Source organism: Melanerpes formicivorus, unplaced genomic scaffold (assembly GCF_026170545.1).
Source record: "Melanerpes formicivorus ecotype bairdi unplaced genomic scaffold, bMelFor1.0.p_v2 SCAF_8, whole genome shotgun sequence".
Classification (NCBI taxonomy): Eukaryota; Metazoa; Chordata; class Aves; order Piciformes; family Picidae; genus Melanerpes; species Melanerpes formicivorus.
The window spans coordinates 14,545,730-14,563,515 of NW_027142360.1; the positions used below are offsets into that span (position 1 = coordinate 14,545,730).

Sequence of the window (17,786 nt, forward strand, 5' to 3'; positions counted from 1 at the left end):
AGCACTAGATCTTTCAGTAAAACATGCTGTTTAGCTGCTGACCTGTGCATCTCTTTGAGCTTAAGGCAATGAGTGGGCAGGCACATGCACATCCACAGTTCAGAAATGCAGCAGATTGACTGGTGAGATCTGGCTTTCTCTAAGGGAGCTGTAAGAGCCCAGTACTTCCATGTAGTTCGTGTCAAGATGTGATGAGGTCTCTGAAGGCACAGAACTGCTCTGTGTAAATGTAGGCTATGTTCTAGTGTATGCTTCTCTAGAGCCTTCTTTCCTGGTTCAATGGAAGGAAGGATTCCTCCCCTTGAAGCAAAAACATGGTAGTTCAGTGCAGAGTTCGGTCTTGCCATAAACAAACATAGCTCTAATTGCAAACTCAAGTCACAGTGAAACCAGGCTCCTGGCTGTGGATTCTTGGCTGCTGAATTGAGTGTCCACCATATAAGTTTTAAAAAAAATCCCATTTAGGAATGAGGTGGGAAATTGCATTGCAGTAGAGATACCACATTTACTGTTTCTCCTTTCCTGGCTGGAGGAGTTTTAGATGGGAAAGTGATTTCTTACCTACTGATGGTTATTACTAACCAATCCTGTCGATCTACAGACGCAGGTTGATTTTAAGTAGCTTATTAAATACATATGCCTATATGTCATTTCTAATGAGAAGCTGGTATTTCTTGAAGTTGCAATGAAACATGCTAGGCAAAATCTGTGGGCTATTAGTAGGTTTGCCTGGTGGCGAAGCTATTCAGATCCACTTATTTCAGTGAAATGCAGTGGCTGAACCTGTAAGGTTAATGGCTTGAAGCACATCTGCAAGTGCATTGGTTGTTGTTCAAACCTGTCAGCCTATTTGTTTTAGAGTCTATTTTTATAAAGTTTTTTGTTATTTGTACTGCATGTCTGTTTAAATACATGAGTAAAGCCCAATGCATGCTTACAGCTTCCTTTATTCATGGCTGAAACCTTAGGGTCAAAGAATTATCTAAAGAATTATGTAAAGGGTTGCTAGTAGAAATAAAAGTCTCTAATTCTAGGGAATGTTTTTATTACAATCACGTTCCTACCCAATGGTCTGACTCTTCTGGGAGTCAGAAAACATGAGAGTTATGTGTGGCAGGAGTAACAAAGTAATAATGCCAGCTTCCTTTGATGTATTCATTCTAGCTGTATTCTCATTTTTTTTAGTATATTTAATATTTGCAGTTGTAAATTTTGTTATAGTGGTAGCTTGTGATTCTTTGGGGTCATGTTTTGTCAACTGGTGTGTGAATACGAAGAACAGAGAGTTTGCCCATCTCATTGGTCATAAAAGATTTACATGCTAAACAGAAGGCAGTTGCAGGTAGAGAAGAGTCAACAGATCTAATGCATACTAGAATAGCAACATGGTGATGGCAATCATTGTGTTGTCGAGCCATTTCCTTAGCATGATTTTTGTGGATTAGGGTACTAGGTGGTGTAAATGACAGCCTTGAGCTGCTGCCCGTTGGCTTGGCCTCAGTCACTGTTAGCATGTGTACTTTAAGGCCAGCTGTGCTGTATCACAGTTCAGCTGGCAGGTGGTATCTTGCTGAACTGTGATAAGACCAAACTCTTCACATTTCTGGGTAAGGTGAGGTCATATGAAACATGGATTGATTGGGAAAGGGAGGAGTAGCTGTAGCTGCATAAAATAAACTTCTAGAGAAGATACAGGTCTTAGGAGAAAACTTGAGTGATTTGCTCTCACTAGGTCAAAATGTCTTGCTGACCTCCTATCATGGATTCTTCGTTAGTTGTTGTTACCTCATTACTATTGTGACAGACAATGAAATTACCACTTTTCCAACCACAAAAAGGCATGGTATGGCTAAATACAAGAAGTTCATTAATAGCAGTGGTACAACACTGAGCAATCTTAAAAAAACCTCTTGTCTGTGTCCCTCCCACCTCCTGCAGTTTCTGCTAGCCAAAGTGATTATCAAAGCAGTTTCTTTTAAGAGCTCTTTCTTTCTCAGTTGCAAGGACTGCTGTCTCTGTTGGCCACGTATCTGCGAAGCTCAGGTACTTTTCTTTCACGCATGAAATAAAAACAAACACTTAAGGGAGGAATGAGGTTAACATTTACAAATCCCAGCGATATTTTCTGTTGAAAAATACAGTAGCATATCTGTGCAACATAGTATTCATTTTCATTTCAAACATAAACTGAGTTGGGTGTCCCATGCTTAGTTGTAGGTGCAAACATTGCTTTGTGTCTTTCTTTTTGCTGTCTGGGAAGATGTTTGATAAAATGAAAGCAGGAGTTTATCTTGCTTTAAAGTTTAATGTACCATAAGCTTAGCATTATGAAGCAGCTGTCACAGCATTCAGATACTTGTGTTCAAACTGGATTATCAACTCCCTGTCTAAACAAACCTGGGTTTTTTTAGGAACATGGAGGTTGAATGGGGGGTTTTTGTTTATGTTTGTAAGATATACCTATAATTGCATGCTTTCAAACATAACAAAACATATACTAGCAATGTTCTTGTCTATTTCTGAAAAGGTAAATCATTCAGAAAAAAGCTGGGTTTACACTGAAGTAATATTAATGATCACTTGTGTTGCACAAATGTATAGGGAGATTGGGAGTTTTGGTTTCCACTGGATCTAAGTACTGTGTATCCGTTGTGTAAGAAGTCAATCCTGATCCAAAGCATTTGCTGTCTCTGATCAAAATGAAGGAAAGCTAGCCAGTATCTTTTTTACCTCCTATCCTTTAGCCTAAGAATTTGCATACACTTAGAGGCAGGAAATACTTGGACATGGAGGACAACACATACCAGCATTCATTAGTTGGTACCATACCAGACCACATCAGAAGTTAATCTCTGGACAGGTAGTATTTTGATACATACAACCTCAATACTATTGCTTATGTGGCACTACTTTGTGGTTTTGCAAAGTGCTCTGAAAAAGAGGGTTTAGAGATAATCTTGTAATAAAACTGCATTCTGAGTTTGCAGAACCTTTTTATTTGGGCTTGAGTTAGACAAAACTGAGATAAGATAGATCTCAAGTAATGTATTTTATTTTTCCCAGTATATGCCAACTACAAGTAGATCTTGCACCACTTTTTGCTTCTCTAAGAATCAGTATGTACAAAAGTGAACTCATTATTAGAGCAATGGTCTGAAGTTAATGGTCCTTGATGAATCATCCCCTAATTCTACCCTGTAGCTTCTCAGTTTGCAGTGAACCCTGCATTAGATTTACAGGGTCAGAAGGCAGAGAAGTTTTGGTGGTGGTGTTTTTTGTTGTTGTTGTTATTGTTTGTTTTGTTTGGTTTTGTGTTCTGTTAATCCCAGCTGTTTGTTTTCTTGTCTTTTTTTTTTTTCTTCTCCTAAAATGGCCATTATGTCTATAGAAATCATTCGGCTTCCCTCCTCTTCATTCAAATGTTCCATTATGGAAGCTAGAAGGATCTGACTCAACAGGAAACAAGAGCAAATTGCTGTTTGTTATGGAAAAAACAACAAACCCTAACATATTCTGAATTGTCTTTGTCACGCAGTTTTACATCAAGCAAATCTGGAATTCCCACTAACGTGTCAAACGCCATTTGATCCCACACCTGTGCACTATATGGCCTTGTCTTTGAGCTAAATCAAGCATCTCTAGGTGAGCCTGAGAAGAAGCAGAGTTAGCTATTGAATTATAATTTGGAAATGTGCCATGCCACAAATGACTAAATACTTTATTTCTCTGAAAACAAAGCAGATTTGATCATCCAGAATGACGTTCAGATTGTGCTGCTTTTAGTTAAACAACAATCTCTCTTTTCTCTCTTTTTGTTTTTTAGGGGGGGTGAGAGGTAGAACAGTTCTTTGTCTGTGACTGCTTGTTCAGTGTCAGAGTTAAATTTTCTGAGATGTCCTCAGAGGCTGTTGTAACACCTTGGTTATCCTCACAAATGTAGTTCAGCATCTAGTGCTGTACAGCTGGTTTTACTTGCTTGCACTTCACTCCAAGGCCTGTTCTTTCCTCCTGGTCTTTGTTTTTCCCTAAACCTTTTCAGGCCTCTCCCCAGAAAAATCCCCCAAGCACAATTTGGTTTTAGTACATGGAGATTATAGCACTAATAGTATATTAAGGTAGACCTACAGGGATAGGTTATCTTCCTTTCATGAAACAAGTACATTTAGGTATTTTCTGGCATTGTCTCCATATCTGGTGTCCCATGGAGCATGCTGCAAAGCTGGCTCTTAAGTGCTGCTAGGCAAACAGGAGCTGGACACAGCCCTTGAGCAATCCCAATTCTGTTTTCCCTTCCTGCAGGGGTCGGAACGGACTAGGTGTGGTCAGGACTGGGTTGCACAGGCAGGAGAAATTGACAGGCAGGAAATTATTTAGGCTTCATCAGGCAGCTTCTGTCTGGGAGTCTTCTTTGGAGCTTTTACTTAGGTCTTCTAGTCTAGCACTTTGATTTTTAAGTTCTGATTTGCTTTTTGCTTTGGGCCAGGTTGCTCTGTTTATCTTTGGGATCTTGCAAACTAATTTTGGGTGCTCTGAATTAGGTTTTAGGAGCTCCTGCTTCCATCTACTGACTGTATTAGGAACCCCAGGAACCTAACGCACTGCTCTTGGCGCACTAAATGGAATTAATATTAGACAATGAAAGAAGGCAATGTTATCAACCTCCTTAAGAGAAGGCTCTGCCTGTGTGAGCAGTGGGGCACTCTATCCACTGCTGTCTGTGCATTTAATTGCCAGGCTCAGAGGGGCCTCTCAGGACTGCTGTAATTCCTCTGAACAGTGCCATGAGCTCTGCTCTGCTGTGGACCCCGAGGGAGCATATTTGCAGTTCCTGTGACTGCCCTGCATTGGGGTGACTAGTTTGTATCCTCATATGCTCCAAGGGGCTTGAATTTGTCACTCCACGTCTTTCAGAGAGCAGACCAAGTGTTCTGCCAGCCTGGCTGTGCTCCTTAAATAGAAAGTTAAATCAACAGGCAGTTTTGACAGGTGAAACTTCTTCAGAGTGTAAAGTAAATCAGTATTCTCCCTCCTATTGTCTCCTTAAACCCTGCTCTCATCATTAGAAGAAAGTTGCCTGTATGAATCCTCACTCCTTTATGTCTTTTGTCTTTATTTGTGGCTCACCAGTAATAAATGCCTTTGATTGCAATGCCTTTCTTTTCTGCAGGAAAGTTCTATACAGTATTTAATGAAGCTGCCTGAAAACTATTTAAAAATAAAATATTGACATATTATTGAAAGATTGTTTTTTAATCAGTTCCCCTTGATGATGTACTCAAAACCTTTATATGGATTTTTTTTCTATCTGTTATCTCCCTAGGTTTGTTTTTGGCTTTTTTTCCCCATTGAAAACAAAGTTTACTGTTCCATGAGCTCAGTGTGTGCTAACTGCAGAAAAACAGCTAGCAGAAAGAGCTCAAAGTGTTTTCTGGCTTGGGCTACTTTCACTGGCATAGTGGAGGAGCTTGAGAAAATGATGTTCACTGTCTTTTCATTCCCTTGCTATATGTAACATTGCTTGTACTGGTGACAATTTCTCTTAAGTTCTGATTGTCTATTTTACGAGTATTTTCTATGGCTGGAGTGATTATGCAGGTCAATGGAGGATACTAGACTTATAAATCAGGGGTCATCTAGCATGTAGTAAGTTCTCCATACCCATTCCTCTGGTTTCTTCTCTGGCCAACCCCTTCTTTCATGGTTCTGCAGAACCTTTAGGGTTAGAGGATAATATTAAGGCAGCAATAAACAAGGGAAAGGACATATTCTGTTGTATAGGTTTTGTTTTGTGGCTAGGAAAGAGAAGCTTGATGCCCATCAATAGCTGGAGAAAGCCTGGGAGGAATGGGTGGGAACAGAAGGATATGACTCCATATGCATTTAAAGTGGGTTGTTACAGATTGAGGTCAAGTATGTTTGGGAAAGTTGGAACTGGAGGAAAGGAGCTGAACTGAGGTGTTTGTTGGGAGTAGGATATGTGGCAGTGGCTGTATGCTTGTGTTGACAAAGTGAAGTCTGCTTCCTTGGAAAGAATAGTTCCTTTCTTCAGCTAGTAGAAACCTTGTGATTATTGTTAGGAGTTGAGGGGTACAAGAAGGAAGAAAAGGCAGTGGATTTTAGAGGAGATGTATAATTGGTAACTATACGATCACAAGCTCCTGCTGTATAAATGTTCTTGGGTGAGAACTATTGGCATAATTTTGAACCTGTAACCCTGAGTATTCTTTTAACTTATTCAGTAGCAATAAATCTGTGCATGCATGTTTGTGGTTTCTCCTCCAAAAAGCCCCAAAGAGCTTTTATGTAAACACTCTCTCGGTAGAGCTATAACAGGATGAAGAGGTCATCAAGGCACATGGTTAGAAATGTGGGAAAGACATGAAATACAACCACCCTGAGAGAGGACAGAGCAGCTTAAGGATCTTCAGTGAGTTGCATGCTAGCATGAGGAACAGAGTGATGGCGGTCAAGAACGCAAGGACTTTCTTTCAGCTCTTAAAATATCAGTGTGATCCTTTTGCTTTCTGAAATATTTAACAAACTTCAATTTTAAGATTTTTCTGAAATATTCATCATGAGTTGAGATGCAGCACTCTGTCCAAGAGAGACCTCAGTATAGGCATCATGGTAGGAAAACCTGAGAAACTCTTTGTGTAACAATAAATTTCAGCATGTAAGCCACTGGTGTTGTGGATTGCTTAATGCCTCTAAAAGTTATGCTGTATTGTACCCAGCATGGGACTCTGGGTTGCCCAAATATTTCCTTAGAAGCAAGACAGGTCAGAGCTCTGTCTAAGTGAGAGACAACACAGCTTTAAGAAGAGCAAGAACATCTTGGTAGTTCTAGAAAGACTTCAGATCCACTCTGTAGCTAATGAAGCAGGACTCTTCTGGAGTGATGTTCAGCACCTTTCACTTCTAGATATATATCTGGTTTGCTGTCTCATCTCCTTTCAAGTGCAAAGAACAGGTGGTGCCAAATAAAGGCTCCTCAGTTTTGTGTTAACTGCTCCTAGCTATAGCAACAAATCTTCAGCCTTTCAAATCTTAGAATAATAGCATTTTAAACTTACTTTGTGTACCAGAAAGTTTCAGGCTTCAGGTTGTGTCTTAGTTTGGACATTATCCTCAGTAGTTATGTTTGTGGAGTTTAAAACATTAAAATGGTTAGCAGTACTTAAGCATTTAGTAGTTTCACAATAGCCTTTCCTGAGATATGACTTTTGCTTACTGTAAATAGCTGTACTATCATCTTGAGTTGAAAACCATCTGTCCATTGTTCTCTTGTTGAAAGAAGGAGACCATCAAATTTTGGGTGGCAGGCACAGAGGAGTAAGGAAAATCCCCAGAACAAGGTTGCAGAGGTAGCCTGGAAAATCAGCTATGGGCGCAAGATGGTGGAAGGACAGTTTAAGAGTCTGTGCCTTTCCAGACCATGCATCTTGTGAGGACAGCTGTATTTACAGTGTAAGGATGTTCATTCTGCCAGGATTCAGGCTGGGATTTGTAGACTTGAGAAATTTGTCCTCTAACTTGACTCCTCAGTTTTAGTAGAAACAAGCTATCAAAAAGCATAGTAAGAAAAGCCCTTTCTCCGTGATAGCTGGTGACTTGCGAGCTGGTTTCCTCTTGCAATCCTTGACTGTATCATTGATGGACATTTTTCTATTTAATTTTTGACATTGCTGGGGATTCTGTGTAGTAAAGGCTTTTCTCCCTCCTTCACCCCTTTTTATTGATGTTTCTGAGTGAAAGCATAGCCAAGCAGTGAGTTCAGTGCTTTGAGCAGAGATAAAAATCTCATTCCTTCTATAAACAAAACAAATCACCAGATGATGCCCAGGAGAACCGTTTCTCTACAGCCATTTTCCTCCAGCTGCTTTCTGTTCTGTACAGCTTGCAATGCACCATATGAAATACACGTGTGTGTTTCTGTGTGCACAAACCATGGGTTTCCTCAAGACAGTGGCAGCCCCATCCTGAAAAACTAAAACCAAACCAAACCAAAAAACCCAAACAGAAAATCAAAGCCCCAAACCCAGCAAACCCACAAAAAATCTCTACATTTTTTTTTCTTTTACCATGCTGTAACAATAAGATTATTAATAGCAATGAGATGCTTGGTTGTTTAATATCATACAGCTTAGCAATGTTAGAGGGTATGCTGGAAGAGCTCTGTAGCTACAGCCACTGTGTCTTCACTCTGAGGGGGTCAGGACTCTTGTCTATAGGATGATGAGAGCAGAAATAATCTGACTGAGTTTTGGTGCATTATAAACGTGTGAGGGATGAGGCTACAGCCAAAATGCTTGTTGGGTGGGAGTGTGCTGCCCTGTGTGTGTTTGGATGTGTCTATGTGTTAGTTAGGAGTTCCTCTGTGGTGCTGCCGTGGCTTTGACACAAGTCTGTTGCAGGAACAAGTCTGGTGGAAAGCAAGGTGACATGGCCCTCAGCCTGTTGGAAGCCCTTGATTGAAGACAACTCATGCTTTCCTGCTATTTTTTTGGCCATGGTGAACAGCTCAGAAGCTCAAGTGAATGGCCCAAACTTCAGTGGGGGGTGTAAGATATAGCAGCATCATGGAAGGAGGTCAGGCATAGGAAAGAGCAGAGGATACTGGATGAAGAGCTGGTAAATAAAATGCACAGCAAGGTCTTGCATGCTTGGAAATAATTGTAGATCAGCCTTTGGCAGAGGAGGAGCTGCAGCTATCTCATATCCCAGCAGCATCTTTCTGCTCATCTTCCTGCTCCTGAGATGTGCTTCTGTACATGAGGAGGGTAGCTAAGTCACGTGTTCCTAGCATGAGACAGTAGTATTTATCCTAGCAGGAGCAGGGAAAGGTGACAGAAGCTGGAGCATTGCTGGGTTAATGGACTGTCTTTTTACAATAGTCAGTAGCCTCTGAGATGTGAAGGAACATGAATTTGAGAGGGTGGGGGAGGTGAAGAGGGGTGGGTAGGAGGGGAGTAAAATTTGCCAACACTACTTCTGGTTGTCTTGATAAAGTGCAGTTTAGAACTGAAGGAAAACACTGTGGCTTCTCATCTGAAAAGCTCCCAAGAGCTTTTCTGTAAACTCACTGTCAGTATACATGTATGCACACACATATGTATGCATTTATGTTTATATATAAATATACAGCAAGTGACTCAGAGCAAACAGCTTCTAAATAAGCAGCAGAACATACTGATCTGATCCTAGATTATGCTCGGAGCCCAAAGCAAACCCCTTATCCCATCTCTAGCCAAATGATTTCTGGCAGCTAAGGAAATAACCTTGGGTAAAACCAATAGAATTTTTATAACAGGGATGTTAGCTATTGACCCTGAATGTATTTTATGACACCAGCTCGGTTTTGCCTTGTATATCTTCATTCTGGTGTTGATACCTTGTTCTGCATTTATGAAAAACCGGTCTCCCCAAACCACTGCAGCGTCTCTCGCTGAAGAACTTGGGTGCTGGGCTCACGCTTACCAGCACTGGATCATGCTCAAAGCCAGATCTGATCTGTAACAGGGTGGGCATGAGACAATTTTGATGCAATTATTTGGAGTACAAATAATTGATGCCATTTCTGCTCTGCTACTGAGTGAAGATAGGCTGTACCTGATCTGGTCCAAAGTTCACTTCCCCATATTAACGAATTGAGTTAGCAGAGCTTGTTTCTACCAGATCGGTGCTTTGGGTGGTGTAGCTGGGATGGTTTTATTGTATCCTTGAAAGAGAGTCTCAAACTTGCTTGAGAACTCAGGTCCATTTCTGTTGTGCAATCGCCCTGGTAAAGTTAGGGAGCAGCAACAAAAGTTCAGCAGAAATGTCACAAACTGCTAAGTGCACATGAATCAATTTTTAAAAAGTTGTATTTGTGAATCTGTTTCCCAAGATGATTTACTTATGTCTGAGCCTTTAGACTTGTAGCATCTATAGAGCTCAAACCCAGAGCTTTAAAGAAATGAAAGGCAAGTGTGGCATAGCTGACTTCTTTTCTTCAACAGGGCAAAATGTTTTAGGTGCTCAGTTCTTTTGGAAAGTTGGCTTTGAATGGAAGTGGTTAAGAGTCAGAATTCTTGTCCTGGTTGTTGGTGTCAGTGGCTGGTTGTTTTCCTGAGTGACACTGTTTTGTGTAAAGTTATAGAACTGACTATAAAATTTAAATATGATTTAGTAAAATTTATGTGGACAACTTATCTCATTCATTATCCAAGAAATTCTGAACTCTGAACTGCTCTAAGCTGATTTACTAGTGCAGGACCTTTACATTTGTAGCCTGAATTTGGCTAGCATTGCTTACACCAGTGATAAAACAGATGAAAAGGTTTTTGCCAGGGTTTTGCCTTGTCTCTTACCTGAAGAACAGTTAGAAATTATACTGTCTCCTTTCAACTTTTGACATGGACCTTTCTTAGACTGAAAAATGTTGCTATACATAATATTGATACAGTAAAAGAGCAACCCACACAGAAACCCAAGCTGCACCATAAATTCTTCACTGAAATTGCTCACACTGGTTATGTAAATAAAAGAAATTTGACGCTGTTTGCAGGATTCTGACGATACAAGGGGAAATTGCTCTTATGTGACAGAAACTGTGTGCGTGCATGTTTGTCCATCTGTCCACCCACCCACGCACCCACCCAGCTCTTTGTTCTGATTAGCTCTGTGGCTGCCATACATACCACAAAAACACTACCTGAGATGGAAAGTGTCCTTTCTCAAGGTTGCACAGAGGATCATTACAGTGGCTGTTTTGTCTTTCCTTGCTTGGCAAAGACCTTCTGACTGAAAAATATATTGCTCAGTTCAGGAGGAATTAGTGGGTTTGGTCAGATGCTAATGACTTTGAGTTGAATGTGGTAGGGTTTGGTTCCCATTCCAAACAGTTTGTAGAGATACAGTGCACTAAGGAGCACTTCAGCTATCAAGGAGTGTTGATCCCCAAGGATGCAGCTGGTCCACCTATGCTTTACTGTGTCTAGTTCTGGGCCCCTCAGTTTAAGAAGGACATCGAAACACTTGAACGTGTCCAGAGAAGGGCAACAAGGCTGGGGAGAGGCCTCGAGCACAAGCCCTATGAGGAGAGGCTGAGGGAGCTGGGATTGTTTAGCCTGGAGAAGAGGAGGCTCAGGGGAGACCTCATTGCCCTCTACAACTACCTGAAAGGTGGTTGTAGCCAGGAAGGGGTTGGCCTCTTCTCCCAGGCAACCAGCACCAGAACAAGGGGACACAGTCTCAAGCTGCACTAGGGGAGGTTTAGACTCGAGGTGAGGAGGAAGTTCTTCACCGAGGAAGTTGTTCGTCATTGGAATGTGCTGCTCAGGGAGGTGGTGGAGTCACCGTCTCTGGAGGCGTTCAAGAGGAGATTGGACGTGGCACTCGGTGCCGTGGTTTAGTCCTGAGGTCTGTGTTGATAGGTTGGACTCGATGATCCTCGAGGTCTCTTCCAACCTTAGTTATACTGTGATACTGTGCTTTGTTTAAATATATATTATCTGTAAATTTCATTGCATTTCTAAATAGCTGGCAGCCAAAATAATTAGCAATGTGCTAATTTAAATATCAGTCATCATTTTCACAGGCTGGACAGTTTCAAGAACTTTCTCTGAGCAACTTAGGGGCTTTGTTTTATAGTCTGTGGGCAAATTGTTACAAAACACAAGAGAGTTGGTAGGAGTTTGTGAAATCATAATTAATTGACAATGGTTTTCCAAACCCCACATTTTCCAATTTAAAATAAGCCGTTAAAATAATTTAGAAGAGTGTTACGAGAGTCCCTTGACACGTGTGGGTAGCTTTGGGTTAAACATATAAATAATGCTGAAAGGACTATATTTAGTTCCAGGCTGATCCAAGGACAACTGAAAAACTGAAGGTCAAATAACAAAATGAAGAAAAGAAAATTATAGCCCTCCTTGTTCTGTTCTACAGCATGCTGCTTGGCAGCCGTGAAGATTCAATACTGGGGAATTTGTCACATACAACTATTTATGATTTGTACTTTGAGTAAAGCAAGTAAGCATGAAGTGTGTGCACTTATTGACAAAAGCCCATCACTGAGTCTTTTCACACTGAATCCAGACAGCAGATTCTGAGTATTGCAGATTTTCTGGGGCTTGGATATTAAAAAAAAACTATGAAATGCCAATTAATCAGTGATGACTTACCCATGGTCTGCCTTGATCCTTGAGCTTTAACAGTTTCTGTCTGGAACTGAACTAAAGTGCAAGCAGGTAGCTAAATGGTAGGCTAAGACCATTGTTTTTTTGGGGGGATGTTTCTTTTGTACAAGCTATTAAAACTGTTAAACAGGGGAACTTCAGGTCACTACTGACTTGGGAGAACTGTGAGTCTATTCTTGAGCAAAAGTTTGTTTTAACAGTTCAAGTGGAGACTTCAGTGCTTCCGCTTGCAGAGATAAGGCAATGAGCATTAACCCATCTAAGTCAACCCACTGGTGGTGGTGTTTTTTTCCCCGTCCCTGGTGGAGGGGTCTAGTGCCTTCATTGCCAGTCCAGGAAGGATCAAAGATAGGTGCTAGGCTATGTTATTTTCAGAGAGGATAAAACGTTTCTCATAGTTGTCTTCAAGCACTGTTAGAGCCACAGGAGATCTCATGCCTAATTGTTTGGTGGAAGATCTGCACAAGAATGGCAAAACTCTGAATGCTCAGGCTGATGATAAATTGATGGAGATTGTCAGTGATGTCATTTGTGCAATTATGTTTATGTGATGTTTCACTTGTCCTAATCTTGCAAAGCTTGATCATGACTGCCTGTCCTCCTGCACAGCTCCCCAGCATGCCCAAAGCATTTCCCTACTGGCATTCCCCACAGTTCTTGAGGAGTGATCCCTTCCTTGGAATATCCATTGGCCACTTTGCTCCAGGCAGTGGACACATTTTGACTATCATGCTTTTATTAGGGGATTTTGGAAGTACATGGTGTAATTATTTTCAGTGGCTTTATTCCCTTTAAGCTAGTTTCACACTAGCCTTCCTCTCCCTGAACTTATCAAGTCTTATTCAGTAGAAACTGCATGGCAGTATCTCACAGAACAATAGGGATTTCAAATTGGATGATACACTTCATACCAAAGGGGTGTGGTGTACGGATGGGGTCTATTCTGACAACACATGGCTACCAGATCAAATGCATCCTTAATGGTCCTCAGAAATTAAGAGGAATACACATGGTCCAACTTGGCTAGCAACTTGTCCCAAGATGGATGCATTCAACTCTGAAACTGCAACATTCAAAGAAACTGGTTTCTTTTTCTTAGATGGAAACCGTGTCTTCCATCATCTGGATGGGGTGCTTGGTGCCATGGTTTAGTTGATTAGCTAGTGTTGGATGATAGGTTGGATTCTATGATCTCAAAGGTCTCTTCCAACCTGGTTAATTCTATCTGTGTTTTTCCAATTTAACTTTAAATCTAGGATTTGCCTGTCAGAGACAATGGGAAACAATGATTTCCTTCCAATTATTAGCTGTTTGTTTCCTAAAAGCAAATCTTTATTTTAAAATACTTTTGTGCATGTTGTGTCTAAAATGAAACCTAATCAGAGGCCAGCCCTTCAGCAATGAGTTAATCTCTTTGGAGAAGCGAAAAACAAATCTCGATTGGCTTCAGCTACAGTCCCAGCTGAAGCATCATTTTTGGTCTAGTTGTTCCTTCAGCTCCCCAATTTATTATAAGTTTAATCTTGACTGTGTTTCAGAATAAGGCATAAGTTCAGTTATAGCTTAGGAGATGTCTGAAATCTTCTTCTGGTCAAGGCCCCTGTAACCTGAAACTTGAAATTTAGCCTTAAAAGGTTGTGCAAAACACTGAATCTCATGAATGTGCCTCTTAGCAGACATGTTTTTAACGAGTGGTTATTCGCCCACATCTTTTTCCTCTCAAAGAGCACTTACATGAACAGCATATATTTTAATTAGTTTAGTTGTGCTGCTCATTTATTTCTTTATTTCCTCTACCTCAGACTTTTACAGATTATTTACAGACTAATTCTGGGTTCATAAGCTTAGACATGCAAACATACTCAGGATTTGGATGAGGAGTTCCTGGGCAGAACAAGCAGGTCAGCAGTGCCACAGGTAAATGTGGGTGCAGCTCTGTCATTGCTTTATTGCGTGAAGCTTGACACTTGCATGTGTGTGCACAAGAGGAAGAGGAGGAGATAAATTCCTGAAACTTATGTTTCCCTTTCTTGTCAAATACCAAAAAGGAATTAAAGAAAGAACTCCCAGCTCTTGTTGTGGTATGCCATCACAGCATAGTTTGAAGTTGTTTATGAACTATCTAAAAAAGCAAGCAAGCAACCAGCATTCTTCTAACTGCCAAATGCAAGTTAGATAGGTGTTTTAAAATTAGTTTTCACCTATGAAGAACATTTTGTTGTTTACATTTAGTCTGTAAAGGGGCTCAAACATCCCAGTTAAAGTCAGAGCCAGACACACTGGGAGGAGTAATCTTTACACAATGTGCTATCTAACCATGCATGCCTTTGTGATGAGAGGACACATATACGTTTCCTAACAACACCAAGTAAGAAATATCTTAGCAACATAGATGGATTGATTATGATCTTTATTGCCTTGCTGTAAAGCAAGAGCAGCACTGCTGAACTGTGTGGAGTTGCCCTAAATTGAAGTGTGAGCTCTGAAATACAGAGCATAATAAATTCACTTTATATACTTTAACTTGGAGAAGACAAGTCTCTGTGGCAGTCCCAGCAGGACTGCCATCATTCAGTTAGTTTTGGGGTTTGTATATCCCAGCATTGTAGGTAGGCTTGGGAAGCTTACTTTACAGTAGAAATGTCACTGCTCTTCCACAGAATGCTCTGGTAACAGCCAAACCTCCTAAATAATCGTCATCCCTACTGTTCAGCATGTGAACACTGGGAACAGAAGTGTTGGGGGAATCTTTCACAGTTCTGGCAAAAAACGTGTCTCTTGGAGAATAGGAGACTTTCCACTGGCGCAAGTCCTTACTTTTAAAGACCTGTCTCTTTGCTGAGACAACCATCTGGCCATCTCTGAGGGCTGGCAGTTTGCGGCACATTGCTGCTGGGGGTGGGTGTTATCTTCCCAGGTGGCTAGGAAAGCCTCTTATGCTTGCATGCCATTGCCATGGGCAGAATGCACAACTGCAAGATTTTGAATGCTTAAATTCATTACTCATACTCAAAAATATTGTGCAATTATGGTTGTTTTGGGGGGGAACCTTAATGCTGATGACTCTCACTTTTGCTATTTAAGTCATAAACACGTCTTTACTCGCTTCTAGGTTTCAGAACTTTCAGATTGCCTTCAGTTCTACCTAGCAACCACAAGCACAGAAATAAGCTTTAGTTGGAGCCCTTTATCCATGCCCAAACTCCACTTCCTTATGCTTTAATACCGATGCTTTCACAAAAATCCAAATGCTGAGGGATTCATGATAAAGCTGTAAGTTTTTGTTACCAGGTTTATTGAAGAGCAAAACTAATAAAACTTGAAGGAAAAAGCCTTAGCCAAGTTTTTAAAAGTAGGCTATTTTGTGTGAAAAGCAAAATTTAAAAATACCCCAAAAGCTTGGAGATTGAAACTCAATATAATTCATGTGGCCAGTGTCAGCTTTTTTGTGAGCTGGAACCAGACAAGCAGGTGTCAGGTGCATAGAAACCGATGTAGTATCAGTATGTTGGCTCTGAACTGAGCCTTGCTTCCTCCTCCCTGCACGCATGATGTGAATTCATGATGTAAGTTGGCTAAAGGAAAGATGCTTGCACGTGATTAGATGTTGACAGCCAAGAAGCATGGCTTTCTATTTAGGGAGGTAAAACTGATAAAAAAGTTTGGGAGCAAAGCTTCCTATGGTCCCAGTGTGAGCTGAAAAACTTCAAGAAAGGTGGTAATAGAGATCTGATTAAGAAAATAAAATAAATGTTCAGTGTCTCCAAGGTTGTTTTAATAAAAAATTACTCGGATGCAAGTTGCACAAAGCCCCACTGCTGACTCCCTTGGTATGTGCTGTATTCCGGAGCAACTGAAAAAGGCACTCTAAGGTGAAAGGAGGGACAAGTTTTCCTCTTTCCTGGACTTTTGGTATAATTATTTAGTCAAAACTGAGAGGATCTTTGCATACTCTAGAACTTCAGTCATTTCTCAAATACTGGTCTGAGAAGGTCACTAAATTCCAGAGCCGGTGAGGTCAGGGTAATGAAATCAAGTGACAGACCCAGTGGTACCGACTGATTTAGTTGTTTAGACACTGTAACCAAACCATGACCTTCTTGTTCGGGAGTCTCTTTGATGTGACTATGTGAAAACACAGCTGCTTACTGGATATTGCATGTTACTATGCCTGTAGGCGTTAGGGTAACTTTTCTTGACATTTACTTCAATTATTCCGGTGTCAGACTGTAAAAACGAGTGTCACTCACCTGCCCAGCCTTATCTGTTACTCAGAGCCCAGTTTTGCTCTCTGTTTGTGTAACTAGTGAGAAGATGACCATGCAGGGTCTGCAAGATCTTCCTCCATCTCACTTGGGGGTGATGTTGGAAGATGGAAAAAAAATCCTTCTGGTTGAGGCAGGGAGCAAGACCTAATCTCTTCAGTCTTCTAGAAAGATGTTTGGGGTGTAGGGGTTACTGCTATTTTCCATCCTGGCAGATTTGCCTAAGGACTAGCCTTTGATCAAAGTTTCTTCTAACAGATGGGTGGCTTCATGTCACTGTGACTTGTTTAGTGTGTGCTGCCAGAGGACCCTCTAGCTCTCAGGCTTTGTGTGAAGAAACTCATGGATGCCACATTCCCATGCTTAGTGATGATTCCTTGGTGTCTGCTTTCCCCTGTGCCCCTCTGTGCAATGCAGCCCGTTGGACTGGTATAGAGCAGGCAGGGTGAAGCCTTCAGAGCGGACCCAGGTGTGCCCTGGCCTCTGTGTAAAACTGCCTGTGGTGTGGGTCTGATCAGGAGTGAATCTGTGTTCTACTGTTCTTTGTCAGTCTTTATATTTCTCTTGCTTTTAAACAGCTCTGTTTTTTTATGTCTCTGCAACACAGTAGTTTCCCCTGGAGATACTCAGCCACCAAGTCTCTGCTGTCTGTGCCTTCCCCAGACAGAAAAACATAGGTATGGAACAGAAATTAAGCCTGCTAAAAGCTGTACCATGCTTCCATGGAAATGCCTACCGAGATCTGCATGAGATCATACACTGGGGCCCAGCTGCTTGCTGCCCCAAGTTTAAACACTGTAAGCACAATAGTAAAGTTTCATGATGTATGGATGTGACCTGGAATCACTTAGAGCAGAGGAGCAGGATGGGGAATTTATGTCTAGCCCAGGGCAGAGCACATGGGTGCCTGGCTGTTGTGTACTGTCGCCTTTCCACTTGCACACAAGCTTATCAAAATGTTTTTGCAGGCTTCCTCCAACTTTCCTGCACAGGTTTTAACCCTTCATTTAAGCATGTCTGTGATCTAAGCAGTAGCAGTCAGTGCTGAAAGAGGGTGAGTGGTGAGAGCTCAGCTGGAGCAAGGCTAAAGAGCCAGGCTGCTGCAGAGCTCGGCAGGAGTGGGGAGCCTGCAGTGCTCTCTCTGCAGGCATGCTCACTGGTCTCCTTTCCCCACAAGCATAAGAGTAGATGCATTAAAAAATAAATAGGAAGACAGCCTGGAGTGCCACTGTGTGTGTTCCTCTGAACATGATTCGAAAGCACACACTGGGGAAGTTTGGAGATGATTAGACATACGGCCTGGCATTAGAAATACAAAGTGCATCCAGAGAGGCACCACAGC

General features: G+C 41.4%; 1 protein-coding gene across 4 annotated transcripts in view; it reads left to right on the forward strand.

Moving 5' to 3' along the window:
* TBXAS1 (thromboxane A synthase 1) overlaps positions 1 to 17,786 on the forward strand; it is a 253,481-nt gene that overhangs the window by 15,129 nt on the left and 220,566 nt on the right. The gene's annotated exons all lie outside the window — the stretch shown is intronic.